General features: G+C 47.8%; 12 non-coding genes across 12 annotated transcripts; all 12 read left to right on the top strand.

The window, feature by feature from the left end:
• The first annotated feature begins 554 nt into the window (after positions 1-554).
• LOC142690153 (U2 spliceosomal RNA) lies at positions 555-745 on the top strand. The gene has a single exon (XR_012858956.1). It is a non-coding gene; the product is annotated as a U2 spliceosomal RNA (small nuclear RNA).
• A 1,262-nt stretch (positions 746-2,007) lies between these two features.
• Positions 2,008-2,196, top strand: LOC142690359 (U2 spliceosomal RNA). Its single transcript, XR_012859142.1, has one exon. It is a non-coding gene; the product is annotated as a U2 spliceosomal RNA (small nuclear RNA).
• A 1,284-nt stretch (positions 2,197-3,480) lies between these two features.
• On the top strand, positions 3,481-3,668 carry LOC142690358 (U2 spliceosomal RNA). Its single transcript, XR_012859141.1, has one exon. It is a non-coding gene; the product is annotated as a U2 spliceosomal RNA (small nuclear RNA).
• Positions 3,669-4,962: 1,294 nt separating this feature from the next.
• On the top strand, positions 4,963-5,150 carry LOC142690357 (U2 spliceosomal RNA). The gene has a single exon (XR_012859140.1). It is a non-coding gene; the product is annotated as a U2 spliceosomal RNA (small nuclear RNA).
• A 1,315-nt stretch (positions 5,151-6,465) lies between these two features.
• LOC142690360 (U2 spliceosomal RNA) lies at positions 6,466-6,652 on the top strand. The gene has a single exon (XR_012859143.1). It is a non-coding gene; the product is annotated as a U2 spliceosomal RNA (small nuclear RNA).
• Positions 6,653-7,938: 1,286 nt separating this feature from the next.
• LOC142690151 (U2 spliceosomal RNA) lies at positions 7,939-8,129 on the top strand. Its single transcript, XR_012858955.1, has one exon. It is a non-coding gene; the product is annotated as a U2 spliceosomal RNA (small nuclear RNA).
• Positions 8,130-9,410: 1,281 nt separating this feature from the next.
• LOC142690150 (U2 spliceosomal RNA) lies at positions 9,411-9,601 on the top strand. The gene has a single exon (XR_012858954.1). It is a non-coding gene; the product is annotated as a U2 spliceosomal RNA (small nuclear RNA).
• Positions 9,602-10,847: 1,246 nt separating this feature from the next.
• LOC142690149 (U2 spliceosomal RNA) lies at positions 10,848-11,038 on the top strand. The gene has a single exon (XR_012858953.1). It is a non-coding gene; the product is annotated as a U2 spliceosomal RNA (small nuclear RNA).
• Positions 11,039-12,330: 1,292 nt separating this feature from the next.
• Positions 12,331-12,521, top strand: LOC142690148 (U2 spliceosomal RNA). The gene has a single exon (XR_012858952.1). It is a non-coding gene; the product is annotated as a U2 spliceosomal RNA (small nuclear RNA).
• A 1,300-nt stretch (positions 12,522-13,821) lies between these two features.
• Positions 13,822-14,012, top strand: LOC142690147 (U2 spliceosomal RNA). The gene has a single exon (XR_012858951.1). It is a non-coding gene; the product is annotated as a U2 spliceosomal RNA (small nuclear RNA).
• A 1,280-nt stretch (positions 14,013-15,292) lies between these two features.
• On the top strand, positions 15,293-15,483 carry LOC142690146 (U2 spliceosomal RNA). Its single transcript, XR_012858950.1, has one exon. It is a non-coding gene; the product is annotated as a U2 spliceosomal RNA (small nuclear RNA).
• A 1,288-nt stretch (positions 15,484-16,771) lies between these two features.
• On the top strand, positions 16,772-16,962 carry LOC142690144 (U2 spliceosomal RNA). The gene has a single exon (XR_012858948.1). It is a non-coding gene; the product is annotated as a U2 spliceosomal RNA (small nuclear RNA).
• Positions 16,963-17,509: the final 547 nt, after the last annotated feature.

Genomic DNA, 17,509 nt, shown 5'->3' with positions numbered 1-17,509 from the left:
GGCCGGCTGTTGCAGTGTTGCCCTCTCAGGCAACACTGAGTGACTGACTGAGCCTCACCGTCTTATATAAAGTTCAGACGGAACTTTGCACGTGTCATAGTGGAGCCCTCAGGATTCCAGAGCCAGCTTTCTGACATCATAATGGGGCCTCAGAGATAAAAGCCTGGGCCCAGGCAGTGTTGGTCAGTGCTGCTCAGCAGGCAGCACTGGACTGGACTGGATTACAGCTGATACAAGGTGTGAAGGAACAAGGGGTGGCTGTGGGCATGCACTTGCTGCCGCTGCCAGTGTTTATCTGCATGGCAGCAGGGCATTTGGGCGTTGCCAGGAAGGCGTTTTTATGTAGATTCCTCCTCTTTCAGCACTGCATTGTGGTGCAAGCAAAAGAAGCAAATCCTGTCTGGCTTCCTCTCCGGCCTTTATTCACCTCCCGTGTAGCTGTGAGTGTGTGAGCCTGCAGGGCCCCATGGAATTGCCTAGAAGTAGGCTGAATCGCTGCAAGGGCTGAACAGCAGTATCGGGCAGGCTCGGGCAACGCGCGGCCCGTTCGGGTTATCGCTTCTCGGCCTTTTGGCTAAGATCAAGTGTAGTATCTGTTCTTATCAGTTTAATATCTGATACGTCCCCTATCTGGGGACCATATATTAAATGGATTTTTAGAACAGGGAGATGGAAATAGAGCTTGCTCTGTCCACTCCACGCATTGACCTGGTATTGCAGTATTTCCAGGACCGGTGCACCCTTTCCTTATGTGTTGACTAAAAGCAGATTCCAAAAGTGTTTTTTGTCTTTGCTATTGTTTCTGTCTTTCTGAAGGGATCTCCCCTTTTAATCCCATTATTTCAACACCTGTTGGACAATGCATGAGTGATAATGAGCTCATTGATTAAATGCAATTAATGAATAGATTGCCACCTCTTGTTGTGTGTCGTCTGTGTTTCTGTGTTTCCGGCATTTCACATTGGAACACCTCATTCACCTTCCTTGTCTTCTCTCCGCCCTCCCTTTTAGGTAAGTTAAAGAGCTGCACCTGAGCCAGCCACTGATTGATTGATTGATTGATTGATTGATTGATGCAGCACAACAGTCAAATAGTGGAGTGGAGTAGGGGAACAGCAAACAGCCAATAAAGCAGCCCGCCCGCTCGCCTGCCCGCCACAATGGACCTACCTGTGTACACTAGATGGATGTGATGGAATGTACTGTCGTCCCTACATTTCAAGAAGAAGTAAGAATTGCAGTTGCAACAAAGCCTTGCTTGCCTACAAAGAGAGCAGCAATTTGGATTTGTTACTATGTTACCTAGAAGAATAACAAACTGTGCAAGGATGGAGGTTGTAGGAGCAAGGAGAAGTTGTCTGTAAAGTTGGTGGATGCCTATTTTCCATTTTGCAGTCCCTTGTCTCCCTCTTGTGGCCTCCTGGAGGCAACTAGCTGTGCAAAAAAAAGACAGCCTGGCGGCCGGCTGTTGCAGTGTTGCCCTCTCAGGCAACACTGAGTGACTGACTGAGCCTCACCGTCTTATATAAAGTTCAGACGGAACTTTGCACGTGTCATAGTGGAGCCCTCAGGATTCCAGAGCAGCTTTCTGACATCATAATGGGCCTCAGAGATAAAAGCCTGGGCCCAGGCAGTGTTGGTCAGTGCTGCTCAGCAGCAGCACTGGACTGGACTGGATTACAGCTGATACAAGGTGTGAAGGAACAAGGGTGGCTTGGGGCATGCACTTGCTGCCGCTGCCAGTGTTTATCTGCATGGCAGCAGGGCATTTGGGCGTTGCCAGGAAGGCGTTTTTATGTAGATTCCTCCTCTTTCAGCACTGCATGTGGTGTGCAAGCAAAAGAAGCAAATCCTGTCTGGCTTCCTCTCCGGCCTTTATTCACCTCCCGTGTAGCTGTGAGTGTGTGAGCCTGCAGGCCCCATGGAATTGCCTAGAAGTAGGCTGAATCGCTGCAAGGCTGAACAGCAGTATCGGGCAGGCTCGGGCAACGGCGGCCCGTTCGGGTTATCGCTTCTCGGCCTTTTGCTAAGATCAAGTGTAGTATCTTTCTTATCAGTTTAATATCTGATACGTCCCCTATCTGGGGACCATATATTAAATGGATTTTTAGAACAGGGAGATGGAAATAGAGCTTGCTCTGTCCACTCCACGCATTGACCTGGTATTGCAGTATTTCCAGGACCGGTGCACCCTTTCCTTATGTGTTGACTAAAAGCAGATTCCAAAAGTGTTTTTTGTCTTGCTATTGTTTCTGTCTTTCTGAAGGGATCTCCCCTTTTAATCCCATTATTTCAACACCTGTTGACAATGCATGAGTGATAATGAGCTCATTGATTAAATGCATTTAATGAATAGATTGCCACCTCTTGTTGTGTGTCCGTCTGTGTTCTGTGTTTCCGGCATTTCACATTGGAACACCTCCTTCACCTTCCTGTCTTCTCTCCGCCCTCCCTTTTAGGTAAGTTAAAGAGCTGGCACCTGAGCCAGCCACTGATTGATTGATTGATTGATTGATTGATTGATTGATTGATTGATTGATTGATGCAGCACAACAGTCAAATAGTGGAGTGGAGTAGGGGAACAGCAAACAGCCAATAAAGCAGCCCGCCCGTCGCCTGCCCGCCACAATGGACCTACCTGTGTTACACTAGATGGATGTGATGGAATGTACTGTCGTCCCTACATTTCAAGAAGAAGTAAGAATTGCAGTTGCAACAAAGCCTTGCTTGCCTACAAAGAGAGCAGCAATTTGGATTTGTACTATGTTACCTAGAAGAATAACAAATGTGCAAGGATGGAGGTTGTAGGAGCAAGGAGAAGTTGTCTGTAAAGTTGGTGGATGCCTATTTTCCATTTTGCAGTCCCTTGTCTCCCTCTTGTGGCCTCCTGGAGGCAACTAGCTGTGCAAAAAAAAGACAGCCTGGCGGCCGGCTGTTGCAGTGTTGCCCTCTCAGGCAACACTGAGTGACTGACTGAGCCTCACCGTCTTATATAAAGTTCAGACGGAACTTTGCACGTGTCATAGTGGAGCCCTCAGGATTCCAGAGCCAGCTTTCTGACATCATAATGGGGCCTCAGAGATAAAAGCCTGGGCCCAGGCAGTGTTGGTCAGTGCTGCTCAGCAGGCAGCACTGGACTGGACTGGATTACAGCTGATACAAGGTGTGAAGGAACAAGGGGTGGCTGTGGGCATGCACTTGCTGCCGCTGCCAGTGTTTATCTGCATGGCAGCAGGGCATTTGGGCGTTGCCAGGAAGGCGTTTTTATGTAGATTCCTCCTCTTTCAGCACTGCATTGTGGTGCAAGCAAAAGAAGCAAATCCTGTCTGGCTTCCTCTCCGGCCTTTATTCACCTCCCGTGTAGCTGTGAGTGTGTGAGCCTGCAGGGCCCCATGGAATTGCCTAGAAGTAGGCTGAATCGCTGCAAGGGCTGAACAGCAGTATCGGGCAGGCTCGGGCAACGCGCGGCCCGTTCGGGTTATCGCTTCTCGGCCTTTGGCTAAGATCAAGTGTAGTATCTGTTCTTATCAGTTAATATCTGATACGTCCCCTATCTGGGGACCATATATTAAATGGATTTTAGAACAGGGAGATGGAAATAGAGCTTGCTCTGTCCACTCCACGCATTGACCTGGTATTGCAGTATTTCCAGGACCGGTGCACCCTTTCCTTATGTGTTGACTAAAAGCAGATTCCAAAAGTGTTTTTTGTCTTTGCTATTGTTTCTGTCTTTCTGAAGGATCTCCCCTTTTAATCCCATTATTTCAACACCTGTTGGACAATGCATGAGTGATAATGAGCTCATTGATTAAATGCAATTAATGAATAGATTGCCACCTCTTGTTGTGTGTCGTCTGTGTTTCTGTGTTTCCGGCATTTCACATTGGAACACCTCATTCACCTTCCTTGTCTTCTCTCCGCCCTCCTTTTAGGTAAGTTAAAGAGCTGCACCTGAGCCAGCCACTGATTGATTGATTGATTGATTGATTGATTGATTGATTGATTGATTGATTGATTGATTGATGCAGCACAACAGTCAAATAGTGGAGTGGAGTAGGGGAACAGCAAACAGCCAATAAAGCAGCCCGCCCGCTCGCCTGCCCGCCACAATGGACCTACCTGTGTACACTAGATGGATGTGATGGAATGTACTGTCGTCCCTACATTTCAAGAAGAAGTAAGAATTGCAGTTGCAACAAAGCCTTGCTTGCCTACAAAGAGAGCAGCAATTTGGATTTGTTACTATGTTACCTAGAAGAATAACAAACTGTGCAAGGATGGAGGTTGTAGGAGCAAGGAGAAGTTGTCTGTAAAGTTGGTGGATGCCTATTTTCCATTTTGCAGTCCCTTGTCTCCCTCTTGTGGCCTCCTGGAGGCAACTAGCTGTGCAAAAAAAAGACAGCCTGCGGCCGGCTGTTGCAGTGTTGCCCTCTCAGGCAACACTGAGTGACTGACTGAGCCTCACCGTCTTATATAAAGTTCAGACGGAACTTTGCACGTGTCATAGTGGAGCCCTCAGGATTCCAGAGCCAGCTTTCTGACATCAAAATGGGGCCTCAGAGATAAAAGCCTGGGCCCAGGCAGTGTTGGTCAGTGCTGCTCAGCAGGCAGCACTGGACTGGACTGGATTACAGCTGATACAAGGTGTGAAGGAACAAGGGGTGGCTGTGGGCATGCACTTGCTGCCGCTGCCAGTGTTTATCTGCATGGCAGCAGGGCATTTGGGCGTTGCCAGGAAGGCGTTTTTATGTAGATTCCTCCTCTTTCAGCACTGCATTGTGGTGCAAGCAAAAGAAGCAAATCCTGTCTGGCTTCCTCTCCGGCCTTTATTCACCTCCCGTGTAGCTGTGAGTGTGTGAGCCTGCAGGGCCCCCATGGAATTGCCTAGAAGTAGGCTGAATCGCTGCAAGGGCTGAACAGCAGTATCGGGCAGGCTCGGGCAACGCGCGGCCCGTTCGGGTTATCGCTTCTCGGCCTTTTGGCTAAGATCAAGTGTAGTATCTGTTCTTATCAGTTTAATATCTGATACGTCCATATCTGGGACCATATATTAAATGGATTTTTAGAACAGGGAGATGGAAATAGAGCTTGCTCTGTCCACCCACGCATTGACCTGGTATTGCAGTATTTCCAGGACCGGTGCACCCTTTCCTTATGTGTTGACTAAAGCAGATTCCAAAAGTGTTTTTTTGTCTTTGCTATTGTTTCTGTCTTTCTGAAGGGATCTCCCCTTTTAATCCCATTATTTCAACACCTGTTGGACAATGCATGAGTGATAATGAGCTCATTGATTAAATGCAATTATGAATAGATTGCCACCTCTTGTTGTGTGTCGTCTGTGTTTCTGTGTTTCCGGCATTTCACATTGGAACACCTCATTCACCTTCCTTGTCTTCTCTCCGCCCTCCCTTTTAGGTAAGTTAAAGAGCTGCACCTGAGCCAGCCACTGATTGATTGATTGATTGATTGATTGATTGATTGATTGATTGATTGATTGATTGATTGATTGATTGATTGATTGATTGATGCAGCACAACAGTCAAATAGTGGAGTGGAGTAGGGGAACAGCAAACAGCCAATAAAGCAGCCCGCCCGCTCGCCTGCCCGCCACAATGGACCTACCTGTGTACACTAGATGGATGTGATGGAATGTACTGTCGTCCCTACATTTCAAGAAGAAGTAAGAATTGCAGTTGCAACAAAGCCTTGCTTGCCTACAAAGAGAGCAGCAATTTGGATTTGTTACTATGTTACCTAGAAGAATAACAAACTGTGCAAGGATGGAGATTGTAGGAGCAAGGAGAAGTTGTCTGTAAAGTTGGTGGATGCCTATTTTCCATTTTGCAGTCCCTTGTCTCCCTCTTGTGGCCTCCTGGAGGCAACTAGCTGTGCAAAAAAAAGACAGCCTGGCGGCCGGCTGTTGCAGTGTTGCCCTCTCAGGCAACACTGAGTGACTGACTGAGCCTCACCGTCTTATATAAAGTTCAGACGGAACTTTGCACGTGTCATAGTGGAGCCCTCAGGATTACAGAGCCAGCTTTCTGACATCATAATGGGGCCTCAGAGATAAAAGCCTGGGCCCAGGCAGTGTTGGTCAGTGCTGCTCAGCAGGCAGCACTGGACTGGACTGGATTACAGCTGATACAAGGTGTGAAGGAACAAGGGGTGGCTGTGGGCATGCACTTGCTGCCGCTGCCAGTGTTTATCTGCATGGCAGCAGGGCATTTGGGCGTTGCCAGGAAGGCGTTTTTATGTAGATTCCTCCTCTTTCAGCACTGCATTGTGGTGCAAGCAAAAGAAGCAAATCCTGTCTGGCTTCCTCTCCGGCCTTTATTCACCTCCCGTGTAGCTGTGAGTGTGTGAGCCTGCAGGGCCCCATGGAATTGCCTAGAAGTAGGCTGAATCGCTGCAAGGGCTGAACAGCAGTATCGGGCAGGCTCGGGCAACGCGCGGCCCGTTCGGGTTATCGCTTCTCGGCCTTTTGGCTAAGATCAAGTGTAGTATCTGTTCTTATCAGTTTAATATCTGATACGTCCCCTATCTGGACCATATATTAAATGGATTTTTAGACAGGGAGATGGAAATAGAGCTTGCTCTGTCCACTCCACGCATTGACCTGGTATTGCAGTATTTCCAGGACGGTGCACCCTTTCCTTATGTGTTGACTAAAAGCAGATTCCAAAGTGTTTTTTGTCTTTGCTATTGTTTCTGTCTTTCTGAAGGATCTCCCCTTTTAATCCCATTATTTCAACACCTGTTGGACAATGCATGAGTGATAATGAGCTCATTGATTAAATGCAATTAATGAATAGATTGCCACCTCTTGTTGTGTGTCGTCTGTGTTTCTGTGTTTCCGGCATTTCACATTGGAACACCTCATTCACCTTCCTTGTCTTCTCTCCGCCCTCCCTTTTAGGTAAGTTAAAGAGCTGCACCTGAGCCAGCCACTGATTGATTGATTGATTGATTGATTGATTGATTGATTGATTGATTGATTGATGCAGCACAACAGTCAAATAGTGGAGTGGAGTAGGGGAACAGCAAACAGCCAATAAAGCAGCCCGCCCGCTCGCCTGCCCGCCACAATGGACCTACCTGTGTACACTAGATGGATGTGATGGAATGTACTGTCGTCCCTACATTTCAAGAAGAAGTAAGAATTGCAGTTGCAACAAAGCCTTGCTTGCCTACAAAGAGAGCAGCAATTTGGATTTGTTACTATGTTACCTAGAAGAATAACAAACTGTGCAAGGATGGAGGTTGTAGGAGCAAGGAGAAGTTGTCTGTAAAGTTGGTGGATGCCTATTTTCCATTTTGCAGTCCCTTGTCTCCCTCTTGTGGCCTCCTGGAGGCAACTAGCTGTGCAAAAAAAAGACAGCCTGGCGGCCGGCTGTTGCAGTGTTGCCCTCTCAGGCAACACTGAGTGACTGACTGAGCCTCACCGTCTTATATAAAGTTCAGACGGAACTTTGCACGTGTCATAGTGGAGCCCTCAGGATTCCAGAGCCAGCTTTCTGACATCATAATGGGGCCTCAGAGATAAAAGCCTGGGCCCAGGCAGTGTTGGTCAGTGCTGCTCAGCAGGCAGCACTGGACTGGACTGGATTACAGCTGATACAAGGTGTGAAGGAACAAGGGGTGGCTGTGGGCATGCACTTGCTGCCGCTGCCAGTGTTTATCTGCATGGCAGCAGGGCATTTGGGCGTTGCCAGGAAGGCGTTTTTATGTAGATTCCTCCTCTTTCAGCACTGCATTGTGGTGCAAGCAAAAGAAGCAAATCCTGTCTGGCTTCCTCTCCGGCCTTTATTCACCTCCCGTGTAGCTGTGAGTGTGTGAGCCTGCAGGGCCCCATGGAATTGCCTAGAAGTAGGCTGAATCGCAGCAAGGGCTGAACAGCAGTATCGGGCAGGCTCGGGCAACGCGCGGCCCGTTCGGGTTATCGCTTCTCGGCCTTTTGGCTAAGATCAAGTGTAGTATCTGTTCTTATCAGTTTAATATCTGATACGTCCCCTATCTGGGGACCATATATTAAATGGATTTTTAGAACAGGGAGATGGAAATAGAGCTTGCTCTGTCCACTCCACGCATTGACCTGGTATTGCAGTATTTCCAGGACCGGTGCACCCTTTCCTTATGTGTTGACTAAAAGCAGATTCCAAAAGTGTTTTTTGTCTTTGCTATTGTTTCTGTCTTTCTGAAGGGATCTCCCCTTTTAATCCCATTATTTCAACACCTGTTGGACAATGCATGAGTGATAATGAGCTCATTGATTAAATGCAATTAATGAATAGATTGCCACCTCTTGTTGTGTGTCGTCTGTGTTTCTGTGTTTCCGGCATTTCACATTGGAACACCTCATTCACCTTCCTTGTCTTCTCTCCGCCCTCCCTTTTAGGTAAGTTAAAGAGCTGCACCTGAGCCAGCCACTGATTGATTGATTGATTGATTGATTGATTGATTGATTGATTGATTGCAGCACAACAGTCAAATAGTGGAGTGGAGTAGGGGAACAGCAAACAGCCAATAAAGCAGCCCGCCCGCTCGCCTGCCCGCCACAATGGACCTACCTGTGTACACTAGATGGATGTGATGGAATGTACTGTCGTCCCTACATTTCAAGAAGAAGTAAGAATTGCAGTTGCAACAAAGCCTTGCTTGCCTACAAAGAGAGCAGCAATTTGGATTTGTTACTATGTTACCTAGAAGAATAACAAACTGTGCAAGGATGGAGGTTGTAGGAGCAAGGAGAAGTTGTCTGTAAAGTTGGTGGATGCCTATTTTCCATTTTGCAGTCCCTTGTCTCCCTCTTGTGGCCTCCTGGAGGCAACTAGCTGTGCAAAAAAAAGACAGCCTGGCGGCCGGCTGTTGCAGTGTTGCCCTCTCAGGCAACACTGAGTGACTGACTGAGCCTCACCGTCTTATATAAAGTTCAGACGGAACTTTGCACGTGTCATAGTGGAGCCCTCAGGATTCCAGAGCCAGCTTTCTGACATCATAATGGGGCCTCAGAGATAAAAGCCTGGGCCCAGGCAGTGTTGGTCAGTGCTGCTCAGCAGGCAGCACTGGACTGGACTGGATTACAGCTGATACAAGGTGTGAAGGAACAAGGGGTGGCTGTGGGCATGCACTTGCTGCCGCTGCCAGTGTTTATCTGCATGGCAGCAGGGCATTTGGGCGTTGCCAGGAAGGCGTTTTTATGTAGATTCCTCCTCTTTCAGCACTGCATTGTGGTGCAAGCAAAAGAAGCAAATCCTGTCTGGCTTCCTCTCCGGCCTTTATTCACCTCCCGTGTAGCTGTGAGTGTGTGAGCCTGCAGGGCCCCATGGAATTGCCTAGAAGTAGGCTGAATCGCTGCAAGGGCTGAACAGCAGTATCGGGCAGGCTCGGGCAACGCGCGGCCCGTTCGGGTTATCGCTTCTCGGCCTTTTGGCTAAGATCAAGTGTAGTATCTGTTCTTATCAGTTTAATATCTGATACGTCCCCTATCTGGGGACCATATATTAAATGGATTTTTAGAACAGGGAGATGGAAATAGAGCTTGCTCTGTCCACTCCACGCATTGACCTGGTATTGCAGTATTTCCAGGACCGGTGCACCCTTTCCTTATGTGTTGACTAAAAGCAGATTCCAAAAGTGTTTTTTGTCTTTGCTATTGTTTCTGTCTTTCTGAAGGGATCTCCCCTTTTAATCCCATTATTTCAACACCTGTTGGACAATGCATGAGTGATAATGAGCTCATTGATTAAATGCAATTAATGAATAGATTGCCACCTCTTGTTGTGTGTCGTCTGTGTTTCTGTGTTTCCGGCATTTCACATTGGAACACCTCATTCACCTTCCTTGTCTTCTCTCCGCCCTCCCTTTTAGGTAAGTTAAAGAGCTGCACCTGAGCCAGCCACTGATTGATTGATTGATTGATTGATTGATTGATTGATTGATTGATTGATTGATTGATGCAGCACAACAGTCAAATAGTGGAGTGGAGTAGGGGAACAGCAAACAGCCAATAAAGCAGCCCGCCCGCTCGCCTGCCCGCCACAATGGACCTACCTGTGTACACTAGATGGATGTGATGGAATGTACTGTCGTCCCTACATTTCAAGAAGAAGTAAGAATTGCAGTTGCAACAAAGCCTTGCTTGCCTACAAAGAGAGCAGCAATTTGGATTTGTTACTATGTTACCTAGAAGAATAACAAACTGTGCAAGGATGGAGGTTGTAGGAGCAAGGAGAAGTTGTCTGTAAAGTTGGTGGATGCCTATTTTCCATTTTGCAGTCCCTTGTCTCCCTCTTGTGGCCTCCTGGAGGCAACTAGCTGTGCAAAAAAAAGACAGCCTGGCGGCCGGCTGTTGCAGTGTTGCCCTCTCAGGCAACACTGAGTGACTGACTGAGCCTCACCGTCTTATATAAAGTTCAGACGGAACTTTGCACGTGTCATAGTGGAGCCCTCAGGATTCCAGAGCCAGCTTTCTGACATCATAATGGGGCCTCAGAGATAAAAGCCTGGGCCCAGGCAGTGTTGGTCAGTGCTGCTCAGCAGGCAGCACTGTGGCTGTGGGCATGCACTTGCTGCCGCTGCCAGTGTTTATCTGCATGGCAGCAGGGCATTTGGGCGTTGCCAGGAAGGCGTTTTTATGTAGATTCCTCCTCTTTCAGCACTGCATTGTGGTGCAAGCAAAAGAAGCAAATCCTGTCTGGCTTCCTCTCCGGCCTTTATTCACCTCCCGTGTAGCTGTGAGTGTGTGAGCCTGCAGGGCCCCATGGAATTGCCTAGAAGTAGGCTGAATCGCTGCAAGGGCTGAACAGCAGTATCGGGCAGGCTCGGGCAACGCGCGGCCCGTTCGGGTTATCGCTTCTCGGCCTTTTGGCTAAGATCAAGTGTAGTATCTGTTCTTATCAGTTTAATATCTGATACGTCCCCTATCTGGGGACCATATATTAAATGGATTTTTAGAACAGGGAGATGGAAATAGAGCTTGCTCTGTCCACTCCACGCATTGACCTGGTATTGCAGTATTTCCAGGACCGGTGCACCCTTTCCTTATGTGTTGACTAAAAGCAGATTCCAAAAGTGTTTTTTGTCTTTGCTATTGTTTCTGTCTTTCTGAAGGGATCTCCCCTTTTAATCCCATTATTTCAACACCTGTTGGACAATGCATGAGTGATAATGAGCTCATTGATTAAATGCAATTAATGAATAGATTGCCACCTCTTGTTGTGTGTCGTCTGTGTTTCTGTGTTTCCGGCATTTCACATTGGAACACCTCATTCACCTTCCTTGTCTTCTCTCCGCCCTCCCTTTTAGGTAAGTTAAAGAGCTGCACCTGAGCCAGCCACTGATTGATTGATTGATTGATTGATTGATTGATTGATTGATTGATTGATTGATTGATGCAGCACAACAGTCAAATAGTGGAGTGGAGTAGGGGAACAGCAAACAGCCAATAAAGCAGCCCGCCCGCTCGCCTGCCCGCCACAATGGACCTACCTGTGTACACTAGATGGATGTGATGGAATGTACTGTCGTCCCTACATTTCAAGAAGAAGTAAGAATTGCAGTTGCAACAAAGCCTTGCTTGCCTACAAAGAGAGCAGCAATTTGGATTTGTTACTATGTTACCTAGAAGAATAACAAACTGTGCAAGGATGGAGGTTGTAGGAGCAAGGAGAAGTTGTCTGTAAAGTTGGTGGATGCCTATTTTCCATTTTGCAGTCCCTTGTCTCCCTCTTGTGGCCTCCTGGAGGCAACTAGCTGTGCAAAAAAAAGACAGCCTGGCGGCCGGCTGTTGCAGTGTTGCCCTCTCAGGCAACACTGAGTGACTGACTGAGCCTCACCGTCTTATATAAAGTTCAGACGGAACTTTGCACGTGTCATAGTGGAGCCCTCAGGATTCCAGAGCCAGCTTTCTGACATCATAATGGGGCCTCAGAGATAAAAGCCTGGGCCCAGGCAGTGTTGGTCAGTGCTGCTCAGCAGGCAGCACTGGACTGGACTGGATTACAGCTGATACAAGGTGTGAAGGAACAAGGGGTGGCTGTGGGCATGCACTTGCTGCCGCTGCCAGTGTTTATCTGCATGGCAGCAGGGCATTTGGGCGTTGCCAGGAAGGCGTTTTTATGTAGATTCCTCCTCTTTCAGCACTGCATTGTGGTGCAAGCAAAAGAAGCAAATCCTGTCTGGCTTCCTCTCCGGCCTTTATTCACCTCCCGTGTAGCTGTGAGTGTGTGAGCCTGCAGGGCCCCATGGAATTGCCTAGAAGTAGGCTGAATCGCTGCAAGGGCTGAACAGCAGTATCGGGCAGGCTCGGGCAACGCGCGGCCCGTTCGGGTTATCGCTTCTCGGCCTTTTGGCTAAGATCAAGTGTAGTATCTGTTCTTATCAGTTTAATATCTGATACGTCCCCTATCTGGGGACCATATATTAAATGGATTTTTAGAACAGGGAGATGGAAATAGAGCTTGCTCTGTCCACTCCACGCATTGACCTGGTATTGCAGTATTTCCAGGACCGGTGCACCCTTTCCTTATGTGTTGACTAAAAGCAGATTCCAAAAGTGTTTTTTGTCTTTGCTATTGTTTCTGTCTTTCTGAAGGGATCTCCCCTTTTAATCCCATTATTTCAACACCTGTTGGACAATGCATGAGTGATAATGAGCTCATTGATTAAATGCAATTAATGAATAGATTGCCACCTCTTGTTGTGTGTCGTCTGTGTTTCTGTGTTTCCGGCATTTCACATTGGAACACCTCATTCACCTTCCTTGTCTTCTCTCCGCCCTCCCTTTTAGGTAAGTTAAAGAGCTGCACCTGAGCCAGCCACTGATTGATTGATTGATTGATTGATTGATTGATTGATTGATTGATTGATTGATTGATTGATTGATGCAGCACAACAGTCAAATAGTGGAGTGGAGTAGGGGAACAGCAAACAGCCAATAAAGCAGCCCGCCCGCTCGCCTGCCCGCCACAATGGACCTACCTGTGTACACTAGATGGATGTGATGGAATGTACTGTCGTCCCTACATTTCAAGAAGAAGTAAGAATTGCAGTTGCAACAAAGCCTTGCTTGCCTACAAAGAGAGCAGCAATTTGGATTTGTTACTATGTTACCTAGAAGAATAACAAACTGTGCAAGGATGGAGGTTGTAGGAGCAAGGAGAAGTTGTCTGTAAAGTTGGTGGATGCCTATTTTCCATTTTGCAGTCCCTTGTCTCCCTCTTGTGGCCTCCTGGAGGCAACTAGCTGTGCAAAAAAAAGACAGCCTGGCGGCCGGCTGTTGCAGTGTTGCCCTCTCAGGCAACACTGAGTGACTGACTGAGCCTCACCGTCTTATATAAAGTTCAGACGGAACTTTGCACGTGTCATAGTGGAGCCCTCAGGATTCCAGAGCCAGCTTTCTGACATCATAATGGGGCCTCAGAGATAAAAGCCTGGGCCCAGGCAGTGTTGGTCAGTGCTGCTCAGCAGGCAGCACTGGACTGGACTGGATTACAGCTGATACAAGGTGTGAAGGAACAAGGGGTGGCTGTGGGCATGCACTTGCTGCCGCTGCCAGTGTTTATCTGCATGGCAGCAGGGCATTTGGGCGTTGCCAGGAAGGCGTTTTTATGTAGATTCCTCCTCTTTCAGCACTGCATTGTGGTGCAAGCAAAAGAAGCAAATCCTGTCTGGCTTCCTCTCCGGCCTTTATTCACCTCCCGTGTAGCTGTGAGTGTGTGAGCCTGCAGGGCCCCATGGAATTGCCTAGAAGTAGGCTGAATCGCTGCAAGGGCTGAACAGCAGTATCGGGCAGGCTCGGGCAACGCGCGGCCCGTTCGGGTTATCGCTTCTCGGCCTTTTGGCTAAGATCAAGTGTAGTATCTGTTCTTATCAGTTTAATATCTGATACGTCCCCTATCTGGGGACCATATATTAAATGGATTTTTAGAACAGGGAGATGGAAATAGAGCTTGCTCTGTCCACTCCACGCATTGACCTGGTATTGCAGTATTTCCAGGACCGGTGCACCCTTTCCTTATGTGTTGACTAAAAGCAGATTCCAAAAGTGTTTTTTGTCTTTGCTATTGTTTCTGTCTTTCTGAAGGGATCTCCCCTTTTAATCCCATTATTTCAACACCTGTTGGACAATGCATGAGTGATAATGAGCTCATTGATTAAATGCAATTAATGAATAGATTGCCACCTCTTGTTGTGTGTCGTCTGTGTTTCTGTGTTTCCGGCATTTCACATTGGAACACCTCATTCACCTTCCTTGTCTTCTCTCCGCCCTCCCTTTTAGGTAAGTTAAAGAGCTGCACCTGAGCCAGCCACTGATTGATTGATTGATTGATTGATTGATTGATTGATTGATTGATGCAGCACAACAGTCAAATAGTGGAGTGGAGTAGGGGAACAGCAAACAGCCAATAAAGCAGCCCGCCCGCTCGCCTGCCCGCCACAATGGACCTACCTGTGTACACTAGATGGATGTGATGGAATGTACTGTCGTCCCTACATTTCAAGAAGAAGTAAGAATTGCAGTTGAAACAAAGCCTTGCTTGCCTACAAAGAGAGCAGCAATTTGGATTTGTTACTATGTTACCTAGAAGAATAACAAACTGTGCAAGGATGGAGGTTGTAGGAGCAAGGAGAAGTTGTCTGTAAAGTTGGTGGATGCCTATTTTCCATTTTGCAGTCCCTTGTCTCCCTCTTGTGGCCTCCTGGAGGCAACTAGCTGTGCAAAAAAAAGACAGCCTGGCGGCCGGCTGTTGCAGTGTTGCCCTCTCAGGCAACACTGAGTGACTGACTGAGCCTCACCGTCTTATATAAAGTTCAGACGGAACTTTGCACGTGTCATAGTGGAGCCCTCAGGATTCCAGAGCCAGCTTTCTGACATCATAATGGGGCCTCAGAGATAAAAGCCTGGGCCCAGGCAGTGTTGGTCAGTGCTGCTCAGCAGGCAGCACTGGACTGGACTGGATTACAGCTGATACAAGGTGTGAAGGAACAAGGGGTGGCTGTGGGCATGCACTTGCTGCCGCTGCCAGTGTTTATCTGCATGGCAGCAGGGCATTTGGGCGTTGCCAGGAAGGCGTTTTTATGTAGATTCCTCCTCTTTCAGCACTGCATTGTGGTGCAAGCAAAAGAAGCAAATCCTGTCTGGCTTCCTCTCCGGCCTTTATTCACCTCCCGTGTAGCTGTGAGTGTGTGAGCCTGCAGGGCCCCATGGAATTGCCTAGAAGTAGGCTGAATCGCTGCAAGGGCTGAACAGCAGTATCGGGCAGGCTCGGGCAACGCGCGGCCCGTTCGGGTTATCGCTTCTCGGCCTTTTGGCTAAGATCAAGTGTAGTATCTGTTCTTATCAGTTTAATATCTGATACGTCCCCTATCTGGGGACCATATATTAAATGGATTTTTAGAACAGGGAGATGGAAATAGAGCTTGCTCTGTCCACTCCACGCATTGACCTGGTATTGCAGTATTTCCAGGACCGGTGCACCCTTTCCTTATGTGTTGACTAAAAGCAGATTCCAAAAGTGTTTTTTGTCTTTGCTATTGTTTCTGTCTTTCTGAAGGGATCTCCCCTTTTAATCCCATTATTTCAACACCTGTTGGACAATGCATGAGTGATAATGAGCTCATTGATTAAATGCAATTAATGAATAGATTGCCACCTCTTGTTGTGTGTCGTCTGTGTTTCTGTGTTTCCGGCATTTCACATTGGAACACCTCATTCACCTTCCTTGTCTTCTCTCCGCCCTCCCTTTTAGGTAAGTTAAAGAGCTGCACCTGAGCCAGCCACTGATTGATTGATTGATTGATTGATTGATTGATTGATTGATTGATTGATTGATGCAGCACAACAGTCAAATAGTGGAGTGGAGTAGGGGAACAGCAAACAGCCAATAAAGCAGCCCGCCCGCTCGCCTGCCCGCCACAATGGACCTACCTGTGTACACTAGATGGATGTGATGGAATGTACTGTCGTCCCTACATTTCAAGAAGAAGTAAGAATTGCAGTTGCAACAAAGCCTTGCTTGCCTACAAAGAGAGCAGCAATTTGGATTTGTTACTATGTTACCTAGAAGAATAACAAACTGTGCAAGGATGGAGGTTGTAGGAGCAAGGAGAAGTTGTCTGTAAAGTTGGTGGATGCCTATTTTCCATTTTGCAGTCCCTTGTCTCCCTCTTGTGGCCTCCTGGAGGCAACTAGCTGTGCAAAAAAAAGACAGCCTGGCGGCCGGCTGTTGCAGTGTTGCCCTCTCAGGCAACACTGAGTGACTGACTGAGCCTCACCGTCTTATATAAAGTTCAGACGGAACTTTGCACGTGTCATAGTGGAGCCCTCAGGATTCCAGAGCCAGCTTTCTGACATCATAATGGGGCCTCAGAGATAAAAGCCTGGGCCCAGGCAGTGTTGGTCAGTGCTGCTCAGCAGGCAGCACTGGACTGGACTGGATTACAGCTGATACAAGGTGTGAAGGAACAAGGGGTGGCTGTGGGCATGCACTTGCTGCCGCTGCCAGTGTTTATCTGCATGGCAGCAGGGCATTTGGGCGTTGCCAGGAAGGCGTTTTTATGTAGATTCCTCCTCTTTCAGCACTGCATTGTGGTGCAAGCAAAAGAAGCAAATCCTGTCTGGCTTCCTCTCCGGCCTTTATTCACCTCCCGTGTAGCTGTGAGTGTGTGAGCCTGCAGGGCCCCATGGAATTGCCTAGAAGTAGGCTGAATCGCTGCAAGGGCTGAACAGCAGTATCGGGCAGGCTCGGGCAACGCGCGGCCCGTTCGGGTTATCGCTTCTCGGCCTTTTGGCTAAGATCAAGTGTAGTATCTGTTCTTATCAGTTTAATATCTGATACGTCCCCTATCTGGGGACCATATATTAAATGGATTTTTAGAACAGGGAGATGGAAATAGAGCTTGCTCTGTCCACTCCACGCATTGACCTGGTATTGCAGTATTTCCAGGACCGGTGCACCCTTTCCTTATGTGTTGACTAAAAGCAGATTCCAAAAGTGTTTTTTGTCTTTGCTATTGTTTCTGTCTTTCTGAAGGGATCTCCCCTTTTAATCCCATTATTTCAACACCTGTTGGACAATGCATGAGTGATAATGAGCTCATTGATTAAATGCAATTAATGAATAGATTGCCACCTCTTGTTGTGTGTCGTCTGTGTTTCTGTGTTTCCGGCATTTCACATTGGAACACCTCATTCACCTTCCTTGTCTTCTCTCCGCCCTCCCTTTTAGGTAAGTTAAAGAGCTGCACCTGAGCCAGCCACTGATTGATTGATTGATTGATTGATTGATTGATTGATTGATTGATTGATTGATGCAGCACAACAGTCAAATAGTGGAGTGGAGTAGGGGAACAGCAAACAGCCAATAAAGCAGCCCGCCCGCTCGCCTGCCCGCCACAATGGACCTACCTGTGTACACTAGATGGATGTGATGGAATGTACTGTCGTCCCTACATTTCAAGAAGAAGTAAGAATTGCAGTTGCAACAAAGCCTTGCTTGCCTACAAAGAG

The sequence above is a fragment of the Rhinoderma darwinii genome (genome assembly GCF_050947455.1).
Source record: "Rhinoderma darwinii isolate aRhiDar2 chromosome 5 unlocalized genomic scaffold, aRhiDar2.hap1 SUPER_5_unloc_33, whole genome shotgun sequence".
NCBI lineage: Eukaryota > Metazoa > Chordata > Amphibia > Anura > Rhinodermatidae > Rhinoderma > Rhinoderma darwinii.
The sequence above is the reverse complement of the archived record's forward strand: the minus strand, read 5'-3'. Positions and strand labels throughout refer to the sequence as shown.